This window comes from Mauremys reevesii, linkage group 4, assembly GCF_016161935.1.
Source record: "Mauremys reevesii isolate NIE-2019 linkage group 4, ASM1616193v1, whole genome shotgun sequence".
NCBI lineage: Eukaryota > Metazoa > Chordata > Testudines > Geoemydidae > Mauremys > Mauremys reevesii.
The window spans coordinates 38,917,279-38,941,883 of record NC_052626.1 but is presented as its reverse complement, the minus strand read 5'-3'; the positions used below and the strand labels follow the sequence as shown (position 1 = coordinate 38,941,883).

Genomic DNA, 24,605 nt, shown 5'->3' with positions numbered 1-24,605 from the left:
AAGGGTCTAGAGTACTAATAACAAAAAGCTGAGGTAGCCATTATTGATACATATACCAGTGTCTGAGGACCACTTTTCTATAAAATAGTCCAAACTCTGTAGATTATACTATGGTCATGACAGCATTTGAGTCCATTACCATACACCATGCTACAGATGGCCAGCACAGTTTTCCTTTCCCCCCCGATACCTTTGTCAAACTGGCTGGAGTGGCTCAAGGGTGTCAATACCAACCTCAAGACAGACTTTCAAGAAGCACGGCTCACCCCTCAAATTGGTTGTGAGTTCTATACTTAGAGCTTGTCTACATTTAAAAGCACTGCACCAGTGCAACTGCGCTGCTGTAGTACTGAGTGAAGATGCTACCTACACCAATGGGAGAGCTCTACCACGAGAGAGTAGCTATGTCGCTGGGCGTTTGGTTGGGATAACTGCATCACTCAGGGGCGTGGATTTTCCACGCCCCTGAGTAATGTAGTTATACCAGCATAAGTTGTAGTATAGACCAGGGCTTAGATTTCACCAAACAAATATAAAGTGTGAACTCACCAGGCACTACAATAGCCTTAACACGGACTGTCCCCTTGGGTACTCCGATCTATCTTGCCACCCAAGTAAAATTGCATTTGTGATAGATGGTCCCTTATACCAAAAATCAGAACAACATTCAGGTTACTCCCACTCCCAAGGGGCCAGTCATTTACCCTAGGTCAACTGCACTTTAGATCCTACACCAAAGACAATGCTGTAGCCAATCCTATTATGAATTAAGTAAGCCTTATTAACTAAGAAAAAGAAATAAGAGAATTTGTTACAAGGTTAAAGCAGGTAAACAAATACACACAAATGAGTTAGTCTTAATTTCAAAAGGTAATATAGAAGCTGCTGTAATATGTAAGCTTTGTGTGTCCTTTAGGGCTAACCAGTAAGCACTGGGAATACCTTGCTTATGCTTAGAAATCTTTGCCCCTCAGAGTCCACGCAGCATAAAGATGCATTTCCTTCCTGTCAGGGATTTTCATTCCCTTTCTCCAGAGTTCATGCTGGTGGAATGAGTCCCCATTCACATCTCCTGTTTTTGTGTGGTGGGGGAAAAGGGGGAAGAAAACAACAAAGTTATTGTCCTTCGATGTTTCACAATGGCTCATTTGGTTTCAATGGGCCGCCTCATGTGCAGGACCTAACACCTTCTGTAGGAAGCAAGTCTTTATATTAATTAATGCTTCTTTTCTGTTTGATGAGTTACATAGTTACAGAGGTTAACACTTAATATAACCTTATAACATGGGTTACAGAAGTTAAGTGAGGTTAATACATGCAGCATCCTACAAGCATTTCATAAAATTTAAACACATTTTTATAAATCTAATACCTGTTTTAATGATACTGATACATGGGTGAGCCAGACTGGTTTCTAGCTGTGCATTCGTCAGTGTTCAGTTGGGGCCTAGCGGTCTTGACGTGAGCTGGCACCTGGTCTGCCAATATCACAGCCTTCCTCACAGGTGGTTCTGTAGTGCCATAGCCTGATGCAGAGAGGAGTATTGATGATGGTCTTGAACTCTTGCTTGCTCCATGTCATCAAAGAATCACAGCACTTTCTCCAAACATAGGGCTCTTTTTAATTTCCAACTAGGATGCTACTTATAATCGCTGAATTTGGTGCCAAATACCACATTGAAGAATGCACTAAAAATCCTGAAAGATTAGATTAGATTTTAACAGGTACTTGACTGTTCCTGCAGGTTGCCTTGTGCTCATTATCCGATGAGCATGAATTCAGGTGCCTCTGTAACTCTGTTTGAAAAAAAAAAAGCTAACAGAAACCAATTCTTCAATGGCAATTTTACTTGTTTATGTTTCAAGACATGGTTTGTTAATATCTGCCCAGACTGCCACATGAGTCCACTTAAGCATGCAAAAGGAGCCTGGCTTGGATATCCCACCAGGTGTAATGTGTGTGTGCCCCTCTCAATATTGATTTCAAGACTCATTTCAAAGCTGTTAGCGGGTTTTAATTCCATCATTTTGATGCTGTTTCTCTTGCCAGCTGTGTACATACAAATGCATTTTCTAATAGGGTTTGAAATGTTGATGCCCATTGTTTGTTTAAACACCTCTGGTGTGTGGCTAGTAAGGAATATGCTCTGAATACCCTGGTAACAGCACATAGCTTTATACCCAGTACATTTCATGCTGCTAACTCAGTGGGCAGCTTTCTGCCCCCCTCTCCCTTCCCTAGTCATATATTTTGCTTAATTTGATTCTCACATGTGATCTGAGCAGAGCCCTCTGCTAGTAAGTCAATGTTTATGGCATAAAGTCATAACGCTTTGGGCAAGCTGAGCACAGTTGTGCTTGGTTACTACTTGGCTGGATGGGAGACCTCTAGGGGAAGTATAGTTACTATAGGAAGCAGTGTTGCTGATTTGGGAGATGCTGTCTCAGAATCAATATCTGGCTTGGTGTGAGGGCAGACTAGGGTGACCAGATGTCCTGATTTTATAGGGACAGTCCCAATTTTTGGGTCTTTTTCTTATATAGGCTCCTATTACGCCCCCCTCATCCCAATTTTTCACATTTGCTGTCTGGTCACCCTAGGTCAGACTGAGCTTCGAGAGGTGCCATCTTTTGGATGAGACAGAAGGACAAGGTCTAGGCCTCTCAGGTCTAGTGAACAGAGGGGAAAAAAAACCAACCAACAAAACAAACACCCGACCTAGAAGCTAACCACTTGTGAGTTGTAGTCCTAGCTCATCCTCTGTCTTGATGTAGCATCTGGGGCAAATCACTTAACCTTTCTATGCAGGAATAATGATGCTTGGTAACCTACTGGGGTGCTGTAAGGATTAATTAGTTAATGTTTGTACAGTGAGTATGAAGTATTAATATAATTTGTTTTTATTAAAGAGCCTGTTGGCTTTATTCGCAGGTGCAATGATGCTAGCTCCAACATTGTGGATAAGGGTCAGTTGAATTGTTCTTTTGCTGTCCTCAGAATGTCATGCAGAGTTGCCGTGTGGTATTGAAGTGATTCTCCATCTAGTGATCAATGACTCTGTATGGATAGATGGATTGGACCAAAACTGGAATGAAGCAACCCCTAACTTCCTTAATCCATTTCCCCTCACTTTTTCCTCAGCCAAAATCCTGAGGGTTTCTAAGCAATCTTATTGACATCAGCAGGAGATACAGGTGTTCAGCATCTCTTGGAGTTTGACCCATTGCTTTCAGTAAGAGCTTTCCCTCATGTAGGACTGGTAGAGCCCTCAGGATTTGGCCTGAGGCGGTCCAGTTGGTAAAACAATTACATTAACAACCTGTGGCTTGTGCTGTCTGCTTCATAGGCCAGCAGCAGCTTGTGAAAACATATGCAGCATTACCAGAGATTGTAAAAATAACACAGACACTTAGTGAGTCATCAACCCCATTGCACAGATTTTGCCCTCCTATTACTGTTCCAAGAGGCATGAAAGCTCATTGAAGTACCACATGTCTCACAAAGGAAGTGTTTTGGTCTTGAACTCTTTGTTTTCTCAGAGAGCTTTCACAACTGTGATTATTCCTAGAGGGGTCTTTGAATTAATTCACTAATTCAATTTATATATTTGTTTCCAGTAAAATTCAGATGCTTAGAATGTGGCCTTCCCTTCGGAAGGGCAGGCAGGTGTTGTTCCAGGGACTGAAGAGATTAAGAATATACCCCCCACCCTCCAGTCTTTATTAAAATCTATCTATCTATCTTATAAGAGTGTGTGCATGTGTGTGTATACATGAGGAAGAAGACACACACATGAGAGGAAGATGTTTTGTACTTAAACTCACTCAAGATGATTGTATCTTCTACGTTATTTGTACATAAGCACCTTTAGACACTAAACACTCACTTTTCTCTTCTTATCACTTTTCTTCACTATTCTCTCCTCCCGTCTTATCACTCTTTCCTTCTACTATTTGTCTTCATTTTGTTTTCTTTCTTTCTTTCTTTCTTTCTTTCTTTCTTTCTTTCTTTCTTTCTTTCTTTCTTTCTTTCTTTCTTTCTTTCTTTCTTTCTTTCTTTCTTTCTTATTGAGAACAGGACTGTTCCAAAGCTGATACATTCATTTGGCCCTGCTGCATATCCACAGCAGCCAGCGCTCAGCATTCATGCTGCCGCTGGAGGGGTTCCATTTGGACAAGTTCATTTATTTTCCATTGAAGCTAGTCTTCTGAAAAAGTTCCTAATTGCGATGTCCTGGGGCTGCTCACTAGCATGAGATGGACAGCACTTTCATTAGCTATTCCTTGTACTTTTAATTTTAGTTAATGAAGCCTGTAATGGAGTGATTGGAAGTGGAGGAGATGGCTCAAAAGGTAGCAAAGTGCCTTATTTTATTTTGCCACAAGCTCCTCATGTTTATGTGTTTGGAAGGTGAGGGAGAAAAAGTATTGAATTCCCAAACTTGAAGATTCATACCGCGAAAACATGAGGCAAAGCTTCTGATTAGAGTCATTGATGGCTCAGGCGCTCCTCCAAGGAGAGGCTTCATCAGCTAAGTGGGTTTGGGGCACTCATTAGAGGCATATGAGATGAATACCAACATGAGGAAAGGCAAGGAGCCTCAGGAGTAGTGGTGGGCAACCTGCGGCCCATCAGGTTAATCCGCTGGCAGGCTGCGAAACCGTTTGTTTACATTGCCAATATGCAGGCACGGCTGCCCGCAGCTCCAAGTGGCTGTGGTTTGCCATTCCCGGCCAATGAAAGCTGCGGGTAGCCGTGCCTGCAGACAATCATTGTAAACAAATTGTCTCACGGCCTACCAGCAGATTACCCTGATGGGCCACATGCGGCCCGCAAGCCATAGGTTGCCCACCACTGCTCTGGAGCAACCCAGACCATAGCATTTATCTCTCTCTGAGCCACCTACTGATCCTCACCCCCTTCTTTAGGAGTTTTGGCTGAATAAGAACTGAAGCCCAGACCATCCTCACCACAGAAAAGCTCCTGAGATGGGGGTACTATGGGAAGGAATTTCTGCATGGGTTCCCCCATGAGGTTTCAGCTAAGTAGTGTTGGCCTCAACTGCCTGCCCCCCTGGATCTCCAGGAATAGCTTCAGAGGCCACAGACCTCCTCCTGCACCACTCTTTGACTGCAGTGGTCCCTGGAGATGCCTTGTAGAAAAGACTTTGCAGTTTGTGTTTCTTTCAAATTTTGTGTCTGTTTTCCATGGGATGGGAAGGGGACAATTTAAATTTCAGCCTGTCCAGTCTTTATCCCTCTCCTCGGCACAAACACTGATCACAGAGAGACCTCTGCAGGGTCCAGAGTGAGAGGAAGATGGCGCTAGAGAGTTGGTGGCGCTTCCACTGTGTACAGAAGAGGAAAGATCCACATGTAGGGTCTCCGCTCTGCGTGGTTTGAGGTTCACACAGCCGGGTCCCGTGTATTTAATATATATGTAAAATAGCATAACATAAGATGTAAAAGGTAGTCCTTCACTGCTCTCTGCCATCGGAGAACCCATACCACTTCCTTCAAAAGTAGGAGTGTCAAAATTCCAGTCTGGGTAATTACATGCTACCTACTGAAATTCCATAACGGTTCCAGTGAGGTAAGCTATGAACTGTTGTGTTTGTGTGCCATTTAAAGACTACTGCCTTGTCACTCATAAGTGGTTTCATTGTAGTCATGAGAAAAATATTCCGTCTATACATTCATGTGTCTGTGTGTTTCACTCTGCAATGTAAACACTTATTTGTTGTAATGTTAAATTTGCAGAGGTAAAAACATAAAAACTCAGGAAATGCAAAAGTTAAAGGCAGCTTAGCAGCGCTGCATTTCCTGCAACTGCTGTGATGTACATTTAAAAAACATAACTCACTCTGTTTTTGCATGTTTAAGAAAATAAACAGGAAAATATTCCAAAACTACTTTTGATATCCCTGAGTCAAAACTGCTGTGGGAACCTTAATGTATTGCACAGCCACAGTTAAAGACACCTTTTAACTTCATCTTGAATATTGTATTCTTGTTATTTGTACATTATGATTTCTAATTTTTTTGCACAAGGAAAAGAAAAGAGAAAAATGGGAAAGTGCTCACTAGGAATTTTAACTCTGGTGCCTTCAGATCCTTAGCAAATTGCACACTTCACCTAGTTAAGAGGCACCACCAGTCAGCAGAAGTGCCAGCTCTCAGACTTGCTTTGTGTATTGTTTTCATAACTTGAAAATGATTCAAAGGATCTTTCCTCAGCCTTTTTGTGGAAAAAATCCCTTTAAAGTCTTTCCATCATTATAATTTATTTGTTTTCTGGTATCACCGCAGTGAGTTAGGCCCTTTCATACCCACAAGAAGAAATGCAATCTGCTCTGAGGAGCTTTTCATGGAGTTGAAATAGTGCTGCTGATTCAGTATATAGTGCTCTTTCTTTGAGTCAATGTTCCATTCTGGTGTGGGTGAGTGGGTGGTCCCAGGAGCTCCTATTGGAAGGTGTAGTAGGTATGCAGTATATTTGTATTAGAGCTGGTAAAGAAAAAGAGATTTTTTTTTTCATCTAGAAAAATCCTGTTTCATCAAAACCCAAATGTTTCATGGAAATGTATTGGTTCTGATGAAAATTTTGCCGAGAAGGTTTCTCAGGTCAAGGATTGGTCAAAATGAGAGAGAATAATCCAGCTCAGAATAGCTAATAGCCTGGTTGTTTGCAGGGCCGGCTCCAGGCCCCAGCACGCCAAGCGCGTGCTTGGGGCGGCATGCCGTGAGGGGGCGCTCCACTGGAGCTGCGGGACCAGCAGACCCTCCGCAGGCACGTCTGCAGGAGGTCCACCGGAGCCGCGGGACCGGCGACCGCCAGAGCGCCCCCCGCGGCATGCTGCTGTGCTTGGGGTGGCGAAATTGCTAGAGCCGCCCCTGGTTGTTTGGGCACTCACCTGAGATGCAGAATGAACACAAATTTTCAAAGCTTTCCAATTTTCTGCCGCATGGAATGGTTGTTTTCTGGCCAACCCTAATTTCTATACTTTGCCATAGGATAAATACTACAGAGAAAACACATTCTCTTGATGTATAATGGTTCAATACGTGCTCACCCAGTTTTAAAGTTTCACCATGGCTAATGTGCAAGTAGTGTCACATCCGAGAACGGTGCATGCATATGTTGTGAGGATCACCCTATGCTGCATGCAGCTTGGTGGAGCTGCAAAGAGGTCAGTGCAGTTGACTCAGCCTGTGCTGTATAGCAGGGAATCCATGCTATAGTGTGCAGAAATTAATCAAATGGAAAACGTCATGTGAATCCCCTGTTTTTTAAAATAGTCTTTCTGAGCAGTAGGGCAGGCAAGGTCGGATAAGTCACTTTTTTTTTAAAAAAAGTAGATTTCCTCCAGCTGTTAGTGTTGAGGTGAATGCCGGTGAGAACCACAAGGAAGGAATATCTACTAGAGTTGGGAGGAAAGCAGATTTCCCATTCCATGAATATTTTTGAGTGTTTCAACCTTTTTTACCAGTATGAATTGGGACAAAAAGTTGAAATCTTGAAAATGTTCATGAATCAAATTTATTTTTCAGTTTGAGTCAACTGAAATGTTTCATTTTGATATTTTTGGCCTTTTTTCTTTTTAAATCTTTGGTTTTTCAGACTATTTAGCTTAAAATTCTAAACAAATAGTCTTTTCAAAGAGGAAAGCTGGAATTTGTCATTTAGAAAAAGTCAAAACAAAATGTTCCAACAATTTCAAAAAAAATTTTCAACATATTTTTTCAAGTTGGGAGATTTGTTAAAACTACGCCTGTTTCGTGAACAGTTTAACTGAATCTGCATTTTTGGACAAAAAAAAATTGTGGAAAAATTCCCAACTGGCTCTAGTACCTACTCCATAAGGATCAACAAGGAATCAAGGATTGAGCACAGTGGTTGTACAACCCAAAGTGAGAGATGTGGAGAGTGAGGTAATGGTGACACAGGTCAGCAAATACTTGTAGAGGAGGTCAAATTCACCAAAGCCACCCAGGGAAGTGTAAAGTATGCCCTCTTGTGCCAGCTGATCCTATTGCACCATATGGTGACTCACAGATAAAGGTCAATTCCACTCAACTAGTGTAACAATCCGCCATCAGTTTGGACCCTAAGCCAGCAGAAGTTAAAAGAAACAACTGAACAGAGCCAACAGTGCTTCCAGACTATCATGAATGGTCACTGCCTCTTCTTACAGGCAGGCCCAAACACTATTACCTGGAATAAAAAACATAATTTCAAAATTTAACATAGTCATTGCATTCTGATGAATACTGTAGGAAATAGGGAATCCATCAGAACACAACAGTAATGTCCTCCTTCCAACAGTACCAATGTCTGGAGTAGTTTGCTTCCCTTGTAAACTGTATTAAAAGTGGCAAATTGCAGACTTGACAGTGGCTACCATAAGAGAGAGACTAGAGTGGTAGATGGAATAGACGAATAGTGCATTTGTATCTAGGAGACACAAATGAATTGCTTTGCTGCAGCCTATGAAATATTCTCTTTCAACATCTCTCAAGGTAATTTGGGAAGGAACCTAAACAGAAATATCTACCCCACCAGGCTCATTGCGTGGATTCTGATTGAGATTGTAGCTAGCAATTTATTTTAATGATTGATCTTGGTAATGCTGAGTTGCTGTTGGACTCCTCCGGAAGGCTAGATGAGATCCCCATGCATGGAAAATGAATTCATTAGGATTAGTTCAGAGATACAATAAATACAAAACAGGGGTGTCCAGCAAGTACAGACCCATTTCCCTGGCAGGCTGCAGTACTAAGCAAAATAACATCTGCCTCCCATATGAACTTAATTTATTCATTTTCCACAATATGCTGTATTTAGATTAGGTCCTTGCTTATCTCCTGGTATGGTGACAGGTACCTGTTCTGTAAGAGCCTTTAAAAAGGCCACATTCTGTTCTCAGTTGTACTATTATAAATCTGGTGTAACTCCATTGACTACTGGGCTCTAACTGGGATCAGAATCACAGTAGGAAAGAATCCTGCACAGTCGGGAAGATGGACTATATAACCTGACAGTCTTTTTTCATCTCTAATTGTTATGATCATGCTGTGTATTATCTCGCCATATCAGATTATCATGACTGATGCCCCAGTAGCATAATGAAGCTGATGTGATGGAGCAATACTGACATACTGCATTTGATAGACATACATGTGGCATCTTCCTTCCAGTCTGTGATTCACCCTGAAATCTTCACCATGTTATTGTAGGGACATATTGTGCAGTGGGAACATTTCTTACTGAGCCACTGCACTGAAGTTGGTGACAAAAGTCTCAAATACCTCTAATCTAGATCACCTGCAAAAATCTACGTTTAGGTTTCTTTGGCCTGGTCTACACTGGGGGGCGGGTTCGATCTAAGGTACGCAACTTCAGCTACGCGAATAGCGTAGCTGAAGTCGAAGTACCTTAGTTCGAATTACTTACCCGTCCTCACGGCGTGGGATCGACGTCCGCGGCTCCCCCGTCGACTCCGCCACCGTCGTTCGCGGTGGTGGAGTTCCGGAGTTGACGGGAGCGCGTTCGGAGTTCGATATATCGCGTCTAGATGAGCCGCGATATATCGAACTCTGAGAAATCGATTTCTACCTGCCGATATGGCGGGTAGTGAAGACGTACCCTTAGTGTGAGCAGGGTTTTCAACAACCCCCAGCAATGGCTTTACCTCCATTCCCACTGACTTCAGTTGGGGCAAAGTTAGGCCAACATTGAGCACTTTTAAAAATCCCACCCTACATCTACAGAAGATAGGGCGAAATCCTTAAGTCCTTACTCATTGATTGTTCAGGCCTTTCTCCGGCAAACTCCCACCGACTTCAGTAGGAATTTGCCTAAGGACGGCGTAAAAACGGAACAAGGACCTTAACAGTTGTCCCATAATAAGCTCATTGCCTTGATGCTGGCCATGTGTAATCATGTAACTACTGTGTAATTGCATATTAATATTAAATATTAATCACCAAGTTGTCATGTCCCTGCAGATTCCTAGGTAATTATACTTGAAGTTGCTGAGTAGATCAAAGATTAATTACCACATAACTTTGCATTCTGTAGGTTTTCTGATCAGGCTGTAGTTTAGGAGACGGCTCCCAGCAGACAGGTTAAAATCCACAATCACTATATTTGCTAGCTATTAAATGCCACAGTGTGTTCGGAGCTGTGCAACACACTGAGGAAGACATGGTCCATGCCTCACAGAGCTCCAATAACCAATGAAATAGATAAGCAAATCAACATGTCCCAGGAGACCCAAAGAACAGTCCTGTCTTGGAGCATTAGTTACAATGGGTGGGGGGCAGCATGTTCACTGACATGAAGATAGTGTTAAGAGGCTTTTAGAAAATGTGAAGGTCTGAGACGCACAGTGGTAGTCTCAGCAGAAAGTCCAAAGTAATAAATGAGCTACTGCTTCTGGTTGCCTCGTTCACCCATGGTGGTGGTCCGTGCAGGTAGGTAGATGCGTAGCACATTGGCAAGGCATTGATGTGGGAAGTTTGCCTTTCCACTGCGTGGGCTGTGCCTGTTTTGTGGATAACAGAAGGCATCTCTCCCTTGCACTAATTTAGCTTCAAGAAAAAGAAAGAAAGAGGGCCAGGCAACTGATATGTCCATTTGCTGCTGCATTGATGTGGTCAATAGTTGCAATGCAATAGCCAAGGTCTTAGTTGGCTATTTGTGCCTCAGGCAATAATAAATCAACACAGATATAAAAATTGAAACAACCAATGGTGATTTCCTTCCCCCTTAAGTGGTGGCGATGGAACTCGTGGTCTCAGCACTTTTTCAAATCCTCTCTCAAGAGGCCACATTCCTTAACCTCTCAAGAGGGAGACCTGAGCAGCTGATGACCATTCCATGCATTCAGGTAATGCTGCAATTGAATTCACTCTGTTCCTGGCATTGACACTGTGATATTAGAGAGCGAGAGGAAGAGACTGGGAAAGCACCCAATCATCAGGACCGTCAGAATCAAACTTATTTTCTGAGCAGCTGTCGATAGAGTGTGCATCAGATTATTATGGTTTGCAGAGGCTTTATTGATCTTGGCTTTGTTGAAGCCCAGAAATCTGTTTACAGCAGCCTATAAAAATGAGTGGCTACTTCTTTTACTGAAGGTTAACATGCTGTGTTTATTTAATTGAATGGAAATGGCTTTGTGTTGTCTAAATGTCATTGTTAATAAATTTTCAAAGGACTCTAGATTCTACTAGTTGAATAAAAAATATATATGGACAGAAAGCAATACCGTGAAAGGGCTGATTTCCACCCCTTCCCTTTGTTCAAAAATGAAATAAATAGGAAGACCTGGAGAGAAACATTGTTGCCTTTTCAGAACAGTTGGCAGCATATGATTTTTTTTCTCCCATGGGGGTTTCTATTTTCATTTCCTCTCTCTCTCCCCCCCCACTATGTTTTCCTTTGGAAGCCCCCTGAAAGGAGTTTATAGGTGGCAAAAAATGAGCTCACTTTTCAAACCGTTTAAAAACCCCCCTCTGTGCTCGTTTTTCATGTATGTGTTCACAGCAGGTTTTTGTGTCTGATTTTTCTGCCCAGCGCTTTATCTTTGTCTGTCTTCTTCTATATCTCAGGGGAAGGGGGGGAAAGTGAGAAAGAAACAGCTGACTGAAAAGAAGGCTTAGGAATAGAAAAGCAAACTGGGCTTTCTGCTGTTTGAGATCACAAGCCCAGTAGAGGAGCCTTCCCTTATGCACCCCTCAGCCTGGCAAAGCGGTGAGGGAATGAAAACTTTTTCACACCAAAATGGGACAATTCTCAGAGACTCCTATATCAACAGGAAAACCTCATTAGGGTAGAGATGTAACAGGGCTTGCCTGTAATGAACTCTTAGCTGGGCTGCTGGACACAGACAGCCCCTGTGGTTCTCGTTGGTTCTCTGGCTGCCAGAATGACTAACATACCCCATGTTGTCTAGAGGGCCGCACAAGTTCTCTCTAAGCTCTGGCCTGGCCTAACAGCCATAGTAGGGACAGCTGCCTATATAACAGGCCTGAGCCACAAAGGTTTGATCCAGAGTCAGAAATTCCCCAAATGTGGGGATGTTTGAACTTGAGGATTTGGTTTGGACTCCTCTCATCAGACTTTCTCAGGAGATTTTGTGGTCTTGGTTTCTGGCAGCCCTTGTGAGTATTGTCCATTATTCAAAATAATGGTCAAAATGCTGCAGTGTGAGTCAGCTTACAGAAACAGCCCCTTTTCCACAAACACATTATTTTATGTATTGTGGAAGTGCCTGGGAGCCCCAGTCATGGACCAAGATCCCATTGGGCTAGGCACTGTAAAAACACAGAAGAAAAAGACAGCCACTGCCTTTTCCTTCTGTGCCCCTCCCACCCACCTTCTTTCCCTCCCCTTATTCCTGAGGAGACGGCGCATTCAACTGACAATAGCGTTTTGGTCCATTGCTAGAGAATACTGGACTATTGTTTCTACAAGGAAGAAATCATTAAAAAATGAAAAACAATGTGGGGGAGAGGTGGAGAGAAAGAGGTTCGTGGATTTTTTTTTCACACACACAAAAGGTGGGATTCAGTTCAAAACTATGGCAAGAAGTTCATATTTTCTCCAATCTGGTTCATCCATCTCTGCTTCATTAGTGCTCAGTACGTTTTGCAATAGAGATATCACCGGTTCCCCCGCCCTTTTGTTACAGCTGAAATAGAACAGACGTCCCCCAAGGAGAGTCCTTTGGAGTGTGCAGTATAAAGGGTGATCGTTGCTCTCTGTCAGGGTACTGAAATCTCACAAAGCTTGCAAGAAAGTTCTCCTTTGAATCAAGCTCATCATCCATTAAAGGTAATCTAAAGGGAATGGTTGATAATATTCAATTAAATGAGTGCTGAACACACAGGATATCCCGAGCATCTGTACCCCCTCTGGCTAACATCTTCCATTAGCAGATGCTACCTAGTTAAAGGTGAATTGTAATCATAGCACTTAAAAATGCAAAAGGCCTATGAGGCTGTCTAGTCTGTCCAATAGCAAGAGGATTTTTACCTACAGCACATTTCCAAGGTTTGTCCACTCTCGTTTTAAATAACTCAAACCATAAATAGAATTCAGTTACATTAAAAACCTGTTCAAGAGCCCAAAACCACTGCATTGAAGTCAATGGAGCGACGCCCATGTTAGGAAAAGGAAAATCAGGCCCTGTTGACATGTACTAAAAAGCTTCTCTCATTAATTAAACACTGGTGATGGGGCATTTCATTAAGAGTGACTGACTTTTGAAAAAGTAAGGGCCAGTTCCTGAACCACTGAAGTCTATGGGGAATTTTGTTGTTGAGTTTAGTGTCAGCAGGATTGGGCCCCAGTAGGAGGGGGATGAGGGAAGGCCAACCAAGGATGCTGATTCACAGTGTGTGCTTTGTTTATCTGGTTAGTTGTAGTTTTGTTTTAACTGCTTATGATAAATATACTGGTAAGTGCAACATGGCTCAGTTTCCAAAAATAACAAAACCTTAGTCTGCTCAGCCCCAAGTGGGGCATCTTCACTGAGAGGCAAGGAGAGAACAATGCTTTTCTGGATGCTTCCTTTAAAGTTTGTGACATAGCAAAGTGCAGATAGTCAAGGCTCTGCTGTTTATTACATTTGTAAGTGGCCTGTGTGAAAGGAACTGGTGACAGCTCTCAATGTGGTCCCTAGTCAGGGGCGGCTCTAGACCCCAGCGCACCAAGCAGGCGCTTGGGGCGGCCGTTTCCCGGGGGGGCGGCATTTGGCTCCGGTTGAGCTCCCGCCGTCATGCCTGCGGCAGGTCCACCGGAGCCCGGAACGAGCGAACCTGCCGCAGGCATGACTGCGGCGGGTCCCGTCTTCCTGCGGCTCCGGTTGAGCTCCCGCAGGCATGACTGCGGCAGGTCCGCTGGTCCCGGGCATGCCGGCAGGAGCTCAACCGGAGCCGCGGGAAGAGGGGACCCGCCGCGGGACCGGGGAAGGGCGGCGCAGCGCTCCGCGCTGCTTGGGGCAGCGTGATTTGTAGAGCCGCCCCTGTCCCTAGTGGATGTATCCACATCACAAAATCACCCATACAACAGGCCTCTTTGCTGGCAGTTGCCGCAGAGAGGCCAAGGACTGGATGAGCCATGGAGAAAGAACTCCCTTCTGAGTCTGGAGTCTGTTTGGGTCTGGCTTGAAGAACAGGAATGTGGGAAGCTGGCACTGCTTTTCTTTTCCTTGTTATGTGGATAAACATCTCTAAAGTCCCTTAATTTTTAAAGTAAATTAAGATATTTAATATCAGTTCTTCTCTTACTAACCTGCTAAAGACCTGAGCTTGAGGTTCTAGATTTCCCCAGCAGCAGATGTTACTACTAACCCCTAAGTCAGCATATTGAATGCAGCTTGCTTTTCTATTTTAGAGGTTACAGATGCCGTCCATTGCTGCTGGAGAAACAAATAATCCCGAGTCCAGGTTTTGGCAGATTAAAAGCCTTTCAGTGCACATTTGATTATTCTAGTCATATGTCTGAAAAGCTGAGGAAAGACTAGAGGGAGTTTCATTGGTACAAATAATTTCCATTGAACAGGATAAATCCTTTTTCTTGTAGGGGCTTCTTCCTCTTCATTGGATATTTTCTGGGATTAAATCTCATCTGCATGTAAAGCTAAGATCCCCCTCAAATTATTAGGCACATGTATAGATGAGCTGTATTGGATATATGTCATCTTGTACATTGAAATTTACCACTCTAACTGCCTGAATGATGTCTCATTGAAAGTGATCAGAAAATGGCAGAGGCAGATTTATTCAGAGGTGTCCTGTGGCTGACATTCATATTCGCTCTTAGATTTCTGGTTCAAAAATTGAATACAAATATGATAAACATTACACCTTTGATAATCTTTCCAAATTTGCTTTAACTGTTCTTTTGTTTTTGTTTTTTTGGTTGGTTGGTGATTGGTTTTTCTCTCTTCAGTAACTGGTTTACAGGCTCTGAAGTTTGTGTCTGAATACCCCCAGTTTTCCCAGGGATGAATCTCATTGTGAACCCATAGGCAGGTTCAGCTGGGCCACAGAGGTTCACACGTGATCGCCCATTCATCAGAGCCAGAAGTGAGACTAACGGCCGTATTAGGAAATAGCATGTGATTTACTCCATGCAACCTATCCCAGAGAATGTAGCTTGAGCTCAAAATGCACTGGCTCCCAGACATACAACTAGAGCAAAGAAGTTCCTATCCAGGCTAGATATCTTGGGCCCAGACAGAATTCATGTGAACCTGTTTGTTCGTTCACAAGAAAAGGCTGCACTTGAATTAAGGCTGAAATGAAGACGAAAGTTTCAGATGCCTCTGATATATATGAAGATCTCCTATGCATTTTTTGTGGGAGATTTACAAGTAATCTTCTGTCTGAACCAAGTATCTACGCAAGGCTGGCTTGTCCTACTTTAGAGGTCTCAGAAGTGCAGCGTTAAACAAAAAGGGGAAAAATATCCTACATCTTCCACATGGGAAGCATGCTCATTCTGGGTACTCCACTTTGTTTTCAGTTCTGGAAACCCCCATGGTCCCCGTAGTCATTCCACAGTCACTATCTGAGAAGATATTGCAGGGGCTGTTAAGGTAGGATTCAACTGATGGGAACTGGAACCAATCTCCACTTTCTTTGAAATTTTTGGAGTTGTGGACTCAAGATAAAGCCAAGGAGACTGGGATTCAAGACCTCCTCTGTCACCCTGGGAATTTTGGGTGCTTAAAAATTTTATGGGTTGATGAATTTTATATATTGTGGATACATTTATCCAGACACCCCCACCCCAAGCCCCCCATCCCCCACATACATTTGGCTTATATTTAAATTTATTTTCTGCTTGGGTGTGAATGGAAACCACTTTTGTTGTTCTTCTCTGGATTAAACTGCCTACACAAGGAACCAAAAGGAAAACTTCCATTAAAATAATTCTCTATTCAGCAAAATCTAATTAGATGTTAGAAGGCCTTTCTGCTGCAGGGCTCAGCAGCGTAATTTCCAGTCCAGTGCGTTTTTTTCATGCACCCTCTCTCCTCTCAAGCAGCATATTTTGACTGTGATTTTGTGATTATTATGTAGTTTGTTGCCGCTACTAATTCTTACACAAAGATTACACTTGCAGCATAACTTAACATGGATCTGTGTGATAAGCTACAGTGCCCCAGTGGAATACTGCCTCAGGGCCCCAAGTCTAAGCAACAGAGATGAGGGGTTAGGAGTCGATGTTGCAGCTATTGCAAACAAGGTAGTGCTCACTGGCTCTTAAAGGTCAAATATCTTTCCTTGTTTTCTTCTTCTTCTTTCTTTCTTTTATTTATTTTGAATGTTTTAAAGAATTCAGCATGCTGGTGCACTGTACTAACCAAAGCCAGATCCCATAAACATCAAGCTGCTATATCTGCTCCACTCACATTTCTGTGGTCGTTGCTAGGTCAGGAAGAAGCTTTCCCTCCCAGTAATATATAACTGTCTTTGTGAGAGGTTAAAGAGCCACAGAGGTCTCATTAAAACTTGTTTTGAAGAAAAACTAAGGTTTATGAAGGGACAATTATGCCTCTATGCCATATATTTTTGGTATTTCTCTTCCCTTGTTCTTTATTACTAGGGACATTTGCATGAAAGCAGGATTGCTGCTTCCCAAGAGTTCATCATCTGCTGCTGCTTGTTTCCCATCTAAAGCCGTAACTCTCTGTAACATCAGAATTGGCCCCTGTGGAAATGGCTGTGATGCAACAAGGAGGGAGGTGCAGCTGTGGTGTGGTGCTGCTGAGTACAGAGTTGAGAGTCAAGAATCCTGGGTTCTTTGCCTAGCTATGTAAATGACTCTCTGTGTGACCTTGGGCAAATCATTTAGGTCCTGATTTTCAAAGGTGCTGAGCACTTGCAGCTCCTTATGAAATCAGAGGGATCTTCAAGTGCCCAGGTCTCCAGAAAATCAGGCCATTCTGAGTTTTGCTTTTCCTACCTGTCAAATAGGGATAGTACTTACTCATTCTTCCATAGCGCTTTGACATATAGGGAAGAAAAATTCTATTTAAGTGCACAGCAATATTATGATTTCCAGTGGGAAATCAGCAAGAGCCGGTAAACTTACAAAGAGGGGTCACTCAAATGTCCTTAAGTCACCAAACAAAAAAAAATGGAAGGAGAGAAAATGTGATACAGCTGAACATTGTGAATTCGCTCTAGTGACTGGGAGACGCAATGCTAAGGACTGACTTGCAAATTTAACAAGAAGGGCCCTGATCCTGCAGTCACAGTTGGACTTTTTGTCCATTGTGGTTTAGCTATTTTGGCCAATTTTTCATTGTAGGCTAGTATATGTATTGTACATTTTATGAGACTCCCACAGCATCGCTCTGCTATTAAATTGTGTTCCCAGTGATAGGAAGAGATGGCCAATATTCTGTGTGGATTATAAGGCAAGGTGCTACTTGGGGCGACTCTAGGGATTTTGCCACCCCAAGCACGGCAGGCAGGCTGCCTCCGGCGGTTTGCCTGCGGGAGGTCCACCGAAGCCGCGGGACCAGCGGACCCTCCGCAGGCAAGCCACTGAGGGCAGCCTGCCTGCCACCCTCACGGCGCCGGCAGAGCACCCCCCGCGGCTTGCTGCCCCAAGCACGTGCTTGGCGTGCTGGGGCCTGGAGCCGCCCCGGTTCTACTCTATTTCCAAACATTGTTTTCACAGTCTTCTATGAGGTTCTAATTGCTCTTAAACCAATAGTTTTAGGCTATTTCTTTGCATCCCAATGTGGGTTTTGAAAAGAATAATAAATTCCTTCCCCCTTTTATTTCAAGCAATATGTTACTGACTGGGTTGAAAGGCATGTTAATGTGAGCCTTTGTCTCTGAGGATATTAGTACAAGGCTTGTGGTTTCCCCAGCCACAACTTTGACTGACGCATGGCTTATCCAGTCAGTCTACAGTAATCCTTTACACTTGTCACATGCTTCCCAGGCTCCTGAAACCTACACCTCTTGGATCACCAAATAGTAAAAAATTGTGCAGGGATCAGATTCATGGGAGGATTAGTAGGTGGAGATGTTCCAGACAGAACCACAGAACAGCCAGAAGTAAGGAGACCCCTACTGGGGCAAAATGTTTTAATATCTCAGGGCTAGTCTACACTTACCAGCCGGGTTGACGCGGTGAGTTCGACTTCTCGGAGTTCGAACTATCGCGTCTAATGTGGACGCGATAGTTCGAACTCCGGAAGCGCCGCGGTCGACTCCGGTACTCCACCACTGCAAACGGCGCTGGTGGAGTCGACCTTGGAGCCGCGGACTTCGATTCCGCGGCGTCTGGACGGGTGAGTAGTTCGAACTAGGGTACTTCGAATTCAGCTACGCTATTCACGTAGCTGAATTTGCGTACCCTAGTTCGACCCCGCTTCTTAGTGTGGACCAGCCCTCACATTGTAAACAATAATGTTCCTAATGGGTCAGAGCTTTCCATTGGCACACAGCTCTGTGCTGGATCTCTTAGCGCATTTCACAGAGAGGACATCTTCTCCCCCAGACTATGGAGAGGCTGAAGAGTTGCTATTAATGTCCTGAGACTCCATTAACTCTTGCAGGCTTCACATTGCACCTCTGCAGATCAGAAGGGAAGAAGTAAGTTCGTGTGTCTCAGTTCCATTTCAAATGAACTGGTGTCCATTTGAACCAAAAAAAACCATCACAGTTTACCATAATTGTCCACCTTGTTGTCAGTCTCCACTGAGAGGCCGAGGACTGAAAGGATCAAAATGCTGAACTCACCTTTTCTTTCCTATAAAACCCAGGTCATGGCTCAGACTTGGCCCTGGTCGAGAAGGGAGTCTGGGTAAAGCCTGTTCTGATGCTGCTGCCAGTGATGCCCCTATTGTGTGGACTTCATTACTTAGGGCCATGTCTACCCACGATCTTTCACCTGCCATACATGTGCTAGAAAAACAAAAAGAAAGAAAAGCCTTTTTAAAAGCTCAGTGGCTCGACCTTCTGTTCTTGGTAACTTCAGCAGCAGTGATTGGATCAGCGCATCATGTTTATATTCACCAATAATCTCAGTGTATTTCGTTATTTCAACATACTAATTATAAATCCTTTCCGGCAGCAGCAGCATCTAACAAAAGACGATGCTTAAAAAGAGCCCTCACAGCACATGATTTCCCGAGGTCCCTTCCAACCCTGATATTCTATGATTCTATTATTTGTTTTAGACATAGTGGCTACTGCATTAAAAATATTAACAATAATAAGATGCACTAGGACCCATCTGCCAGAAAAGTATGGGTTCTAATTGCCTTTGCCGATCTTCAAGAAGTCATGGAATGTGACCTCTCTCTAGTCCCTGTCGTCCTCTCTGCCTTAGACAAGCAGGTGCACTTAGCATGATTAAAGTTCTTCAGAGTACGTGCCAAAGTCATGGAGACTCTTTCTGGCTCTGGGCATGGAATTGATGGCCATCTTCCAGTGGTTCGTCTTTAACCTTTCGCGTTTCAGCTCACTGGGACATAAAGAGGTGATGGGAACAGGAATCAAATCAAGAAAGTGCTCTCATAAGGCAGCAACACTAAAATCAAACGAATCACATAGTGGATATAATTGTAAGGCAGTGGTCCCCAAACGTTTTCTGTTGTCCCCCCTCCCCCCCAGTAATGGAATCTATCCACGCTCTCCTGGGAACAGTAGTCAGGAGCTGGGGCAGGGCTGGGAGCAGAGCCGCAGTCAGGAGCTGGGGCTGGGAGCCGGGGCCAGGGCTGCAGCTGGGGGCTGAGCTGTGGTTGGGACCCTGGGCTGGGAGTGGAGCTGTGGTCAGGGCTGGGAGCCGGGGGCCTAGGCTGGGGCTGGAGCAGAACTGGGGGCAGAGTAGGGCTGGGTGGCGCTATCTTCCCCACCCCCTGGCAGGGCTAGCCCTGGCCTTGCCATGCCCCCCTGCACATTCTTCCGTGGCCCCTAGAGGGATGTGCCCCACAGTTGGCGAGCCTCCGTTGTAAGTACAATCAATCACAATATTTCTCATTATTAATTATTGTTTTACTGCACCCAGACGTTTGCTAGGCTGAGTACAAGTGGTCAAGATCTGGTCTCTGCCAGAAGCCTACTCTCTAAATCATTAGCAGTTATATTACGTGTTCCTCCTGTAGATCTCAAAGTGCTTTTTGCAGATGGGGAAACCGAGGCACAGAGCCTTGCCTAAGGTTCCATACTGAGTCAGTGGCAGGTCGGGAACAGAATCCAGGCTCCTGACTGCTGGTCTTTGTGCCCTATGCACTGGACTTCACTGCTTCTTTGGCAGTCCCAGTTATCCCCTTTCCAGCATACAGGAGTATGTGTCTGTATGCTGAAGAGCTGAGGTGATAATGTTACGGAAGACAATCATTAGAAGTAATTTGATAGGGGAGCAGAATTGCATTGCAAGCTGTCAGCAAGTAATGAAGCAAGGATGCAGATCGACAGGTGGACCAAAGTCTATTCAGTAGGAGGGAGGAGGAAATTAGTTCCAAGATGCAATTGCTCTAATTGAGGCTGTGAAGAGATAAATGGGGAAAGTTTTCAACAGCTGGAGATTGCTCTGAAGGAAAACTTTGAGTGTTCGTTATCATCTCAGGTGGTGTTTTAGTCACCATGGAGATGCCTCTAGCAGATATCAGCAGGAGAAAAACCCAGGAAACCCAAAACCAAAATCAAACAAAAGCCCCCAAGCAAAGGGTTCCAGACACAAAGAATAAAGAAATAAAATTGGTGCTTATATTCTTTGAACTGAACTCAAAATACATACATGAGCTGTGCTGGAATACGATGGTGGCACAGACTGTATAAAAACTTAAATAGACAGAGCAAGGTATCACTGGAAGTAAAAGCAGTATTGGGTCTGGGTTTTCAAGGCCCCTCAAAACTTGTAGGCACGTCTTCAAGGGACGCTTTTCACATCTCTTCTCATACATGGTATGCTGCATACATGGTGATAGTGTCATCCATGACAGCTTTAAAATGAAGAGGTTGGCCTTGGGAATCTCTGATTCAGGATCATAGAAATTAGTGTTGGAAGAGACCTGTTAGGACACATGCTCCATCCATTCACCAAAATAGATCATTCCTCCCTACATTATGAATCACCATGGAATGACTGAAGTGATGGGGTTTCCCTTGAGGATGCTCTATGCCTTCTCAGAGTTCATTGTCATTTTTTTCTGATTTCCCCCTACATTTTCCTTTGCTCACTCTTATCTCCTTATTGTGAGTTATTCCATTTGGTACCACTTTTGAAATTTCTCTCCCTTTTTGTATGTGCACCTTTCAGACACATACAGACTCTTATAAGATCCCTCGTCAGCCATCTTTTAGATGAGCTATATTTAGCTTTTGTAGTCTTTCCCCATCAGTCAGTCCTTCCAGTCCCTCAACCATTTTTGTTTCTTTTCTGGGGAACGAGTAGGTTGTGGATTGTGCATTGCATACCAAGATCCAGACCTGTTTCTGTGATCGGATAAAAAAGATTGGATTCATGAAGGGTTGTGTTCAAGTGCCAGAGAAAGAAATGTTTATGAAGTATGAATTTTAACACTGCTGATATTTGTCTCAATGCTGATCAGACTCTTTAGATTATTATATTTGTATAGGGGTAGCAGCAGAAAGCCTCTGTTAAGACTGAGATCCTACTGGGCCTGTGCTATACAAACACATAGGGAGACACAATCCCTGTTCTGAAGGGCTTACCCTGTAATGAGGAACAGAACACATGTATTATAAAGAACCAAGAGGAAAGGGAAATGGGGACTGAGGGTAGCAGTAGTAAGATCATGTGGTTAGTAACATGTGCAGCTGATGGTTTCTGAACTTTGGAAAAGTTTTATTTTTATGAATAAATATTTGTAGTTATTTACTATTTATGTTGTGGTAGCTCCGAGGGGCCCCAATCGAGGATCAGGGCCCCATTGTGCTAGGTGCTGTATGCACATGTAGTGTAAAGATAGCCCCTTTTCCATATAGAGTTTACAATCTGTATCATTGCTCCCTACTATCCTCCACCTACCCATCATTAGCTGGCTGATTTCTTGTAGCCATCACAGCAGAGGTGGGTGGAGAGAGGTTAGTGGCTTATGGATCATTTAATGGAGGATGTTCTGTGCACAAGGTATGGCGTGGAAGAAACCACAGAGATGTTTGTGAGAGACGTGAATAAATGAATATACAAAGCTGGCATTGTTGGAGGAGTGAATGGGCAGGTGGCCATGAATGAGGAAGTGTTCAGGGACAAAGGATGCAGAAGGCTAGGAGAGAAGCTTTAATTGATGTGAGGGGGAAAAGGGGAGCCAGTGGAAGGATTCAAAGCGGAGGCTGATGTAGTCAGAGTGTTGAACAAGGAAGATGATTTTAGCACCTATATTTTGTATGGATTTAAAGGGGGGCAAAGAGGGGAAGCCAGAGAGAGGAAAGATGCAGTAATCAAGATGTGAGATGAGGGCATGGCCAAGAGTTTTTAATAACTATAAGTGGTCAAGAGCTCAGTTCATCCAAAAGTCAGCGCCACCAGTAGCGTAGTGACCTTTAGCCCCACACTCTGTATTGACAAGAGAGAAAGGAGTGCCACTTATTGACTCAGTACTGCCATATCCTGCAGCACTTGAGTTCCTCATGGAGTTCTCCTGACCCAAGTACTGAACAACTCAGCTCATGAGATCTGATAGGAATTACGGCCCATATACAAGCCCATAGGTGTAAAAGGGTTAACAGTGTCTTCACTTCCTTATAATTGTTTGTATCTCCTCCATCTTGTGCACCATTTTGGAAAATATTTGTACCCAAATAAGGGCTGTCCTATCAGCTGTTACTGAATAATTCTGGGAATTCTCCCAGCAGGAGGACAGGTCTGCCTATTATCAAGCTCGCTGCTGTGATATCTGAGTGCCTTGCAAATGCTTAAATAATGTTGATATCTTCTAGTTCTCTGTGTTGAGGTTAATCTTATTTTCAGTGTTGTCGTTCTGTTGCAGGATGCTAGGTCTCTAGCTTTCCCTCCTTGATAAGAGGATTGAAATCATTATACTTGCAGCCAAGACATGTGCCTGCTAAAATGAAGCACCTGACTTTACAGAGTATGTACTGATGTGAGCCGGCACTGTTGAAAGTTAGGACTGAGTGCCAAAATGGATGCTGTAATATTCACAGTCTCCTCTACACACACTTTATGCGCAGCACTGGCGAACACTTACAACCTGTTGGGGTTTTATGTCTTCTGTTGATTGGGCAAATGTACGTGATTACCACTTTAATTTTGGCCTTGAATGTGTGTGCTGAAACTAGCTTTCTGGACATAAAATGGCATTTCCTAGTCACTTTTACACTGTTATTTTCTCAACATGACATATCTTGGCTTCTTTCTGTTTCTACATAATTGATTCCAAGAGGTGTTGAGAGCTCCAACACCTTTCTGCCACCCTCTTTACACATTCTGTTGTATACAGAAATAAATTGTGTGTGTGCACGCATGCGGCTGTGTTGGGAAATGGTTCAACTGATGCTGAACTTGCAATATAAACTCCTGTCACCACTGATTATGGGACCGGCAGTTTTCATGAATCATGGTTAAGTCTTTGGCGACTGCTGCAGTTGCCAGTGGGCTGCAGTTCACATCAGAGCTCTTGAAGTAAGTATGGTCAGAACAGGATAATAGATGGATGAGAAGACCTTCAGGAAGAAGCCAAATGCGTCCTGAAGTGTTGTTTTGGAGTGAATAGGTGGCACTCTTCCTTCTAAGGCCTGTCTGGACAGAAAACTTACACCACTTTAACTGAAATTGTTGTAGAATTGGACTTAACTTGTTACATTTTATCTCACCTTGGCACCTGTGGGATTCTAGGCTCTTCCGGGGGCTTGGGGTGTGGCATAGATCCTAGCATAAATTAGAGCAATCCCTGGTTATGCTCTAATTCTACAACTACTCTTGGGTGTCCACAGTCTGCTCTGCAACCCAGAGTAGCCATAGCACACCACCCTTCAGACACTCCCTCACTATGCCCTTATGCTGTGCATGAAAGTGAGATCTGAATGCAGCCCTCCTACCCTTGGTTTATGACCTCACAGCTGTGAGCTCACAAATTCAGTGCGTTATGACTTCACTGTAGGATCAAATGGAGAGAGTAAATGAGCAAGGAAGCCCTTGTTTAAACACAGATATCTCTGATAATTAGTAAAAGTGGCAAGGAGAATGATTGCAGATGAAAAGGAATGAATTAATGTTTAAATGTGTTATGTATTTCAAAGTTTTCCCCTTTGTGAAAGTCATCCTTTAAATATCCGTATGGGGCTTTGAACAAACAGCACTGAGCTTTAATAAGACCTTGCACTTGTGAAAGAAAAATGGATCTTCCGGGAATTCACTTGCTGCTTTAAGCATCCATTCCAATATTTAAGAAGTACTGAAGGGAAGGTTCTGCTATCAGAATGAGATGTTGAAAAGATCTCCCCAAAGAAGCCGCAGCTCCTATAGGTCTATAAGCATCTTGAAGGGGCCTTCTTCAGTGAAAATTAAAAACAGCTCTGGAGAAATCTTAATCTTGGACTTGAGATGGGTCTGAGAAACAAAGTTGGGATCTATATCC

At 43.6% G+C, this 24,605-nt stretch overlaps 1 protein-coding gene and 1 long non-coding RNA gene across 18 annotated transcripts in view; one reads left to right on the top strand and one right to left on the bottom strand.

The window, feature by feature from the left end:
- The window catches only part of NRXN3 (neurexin 3), a 1,505,977-nt gene that overhangs the window by 1,105,929 nt on the left and 375,443 nt on the right, over positions 1-24,605 (top strand). The gene's annotated exons all lie outside the window — the stretch shown is intronic.
- Positions 2,886-24,046, bottom strand: LOC120404776. 2 transcript variants are annotated; one of them, XR_005598169.1, is made up of 3 exons: positions 23,842-24,046; positions 18,781-18,945; positions 2,886-3,058 (listed from the first exon to the last, which is right to left on the bottom strand). It is a non-coding gene; the product is annotated as an uncharacterized LOC120404776 (long non-coding RNA). The 2 variants fall into 2 exon arrangements; XR_005598168.1 differs by lacking the exon at positions 2,886-3,058 and adding an exon at positions 12,523-12,846.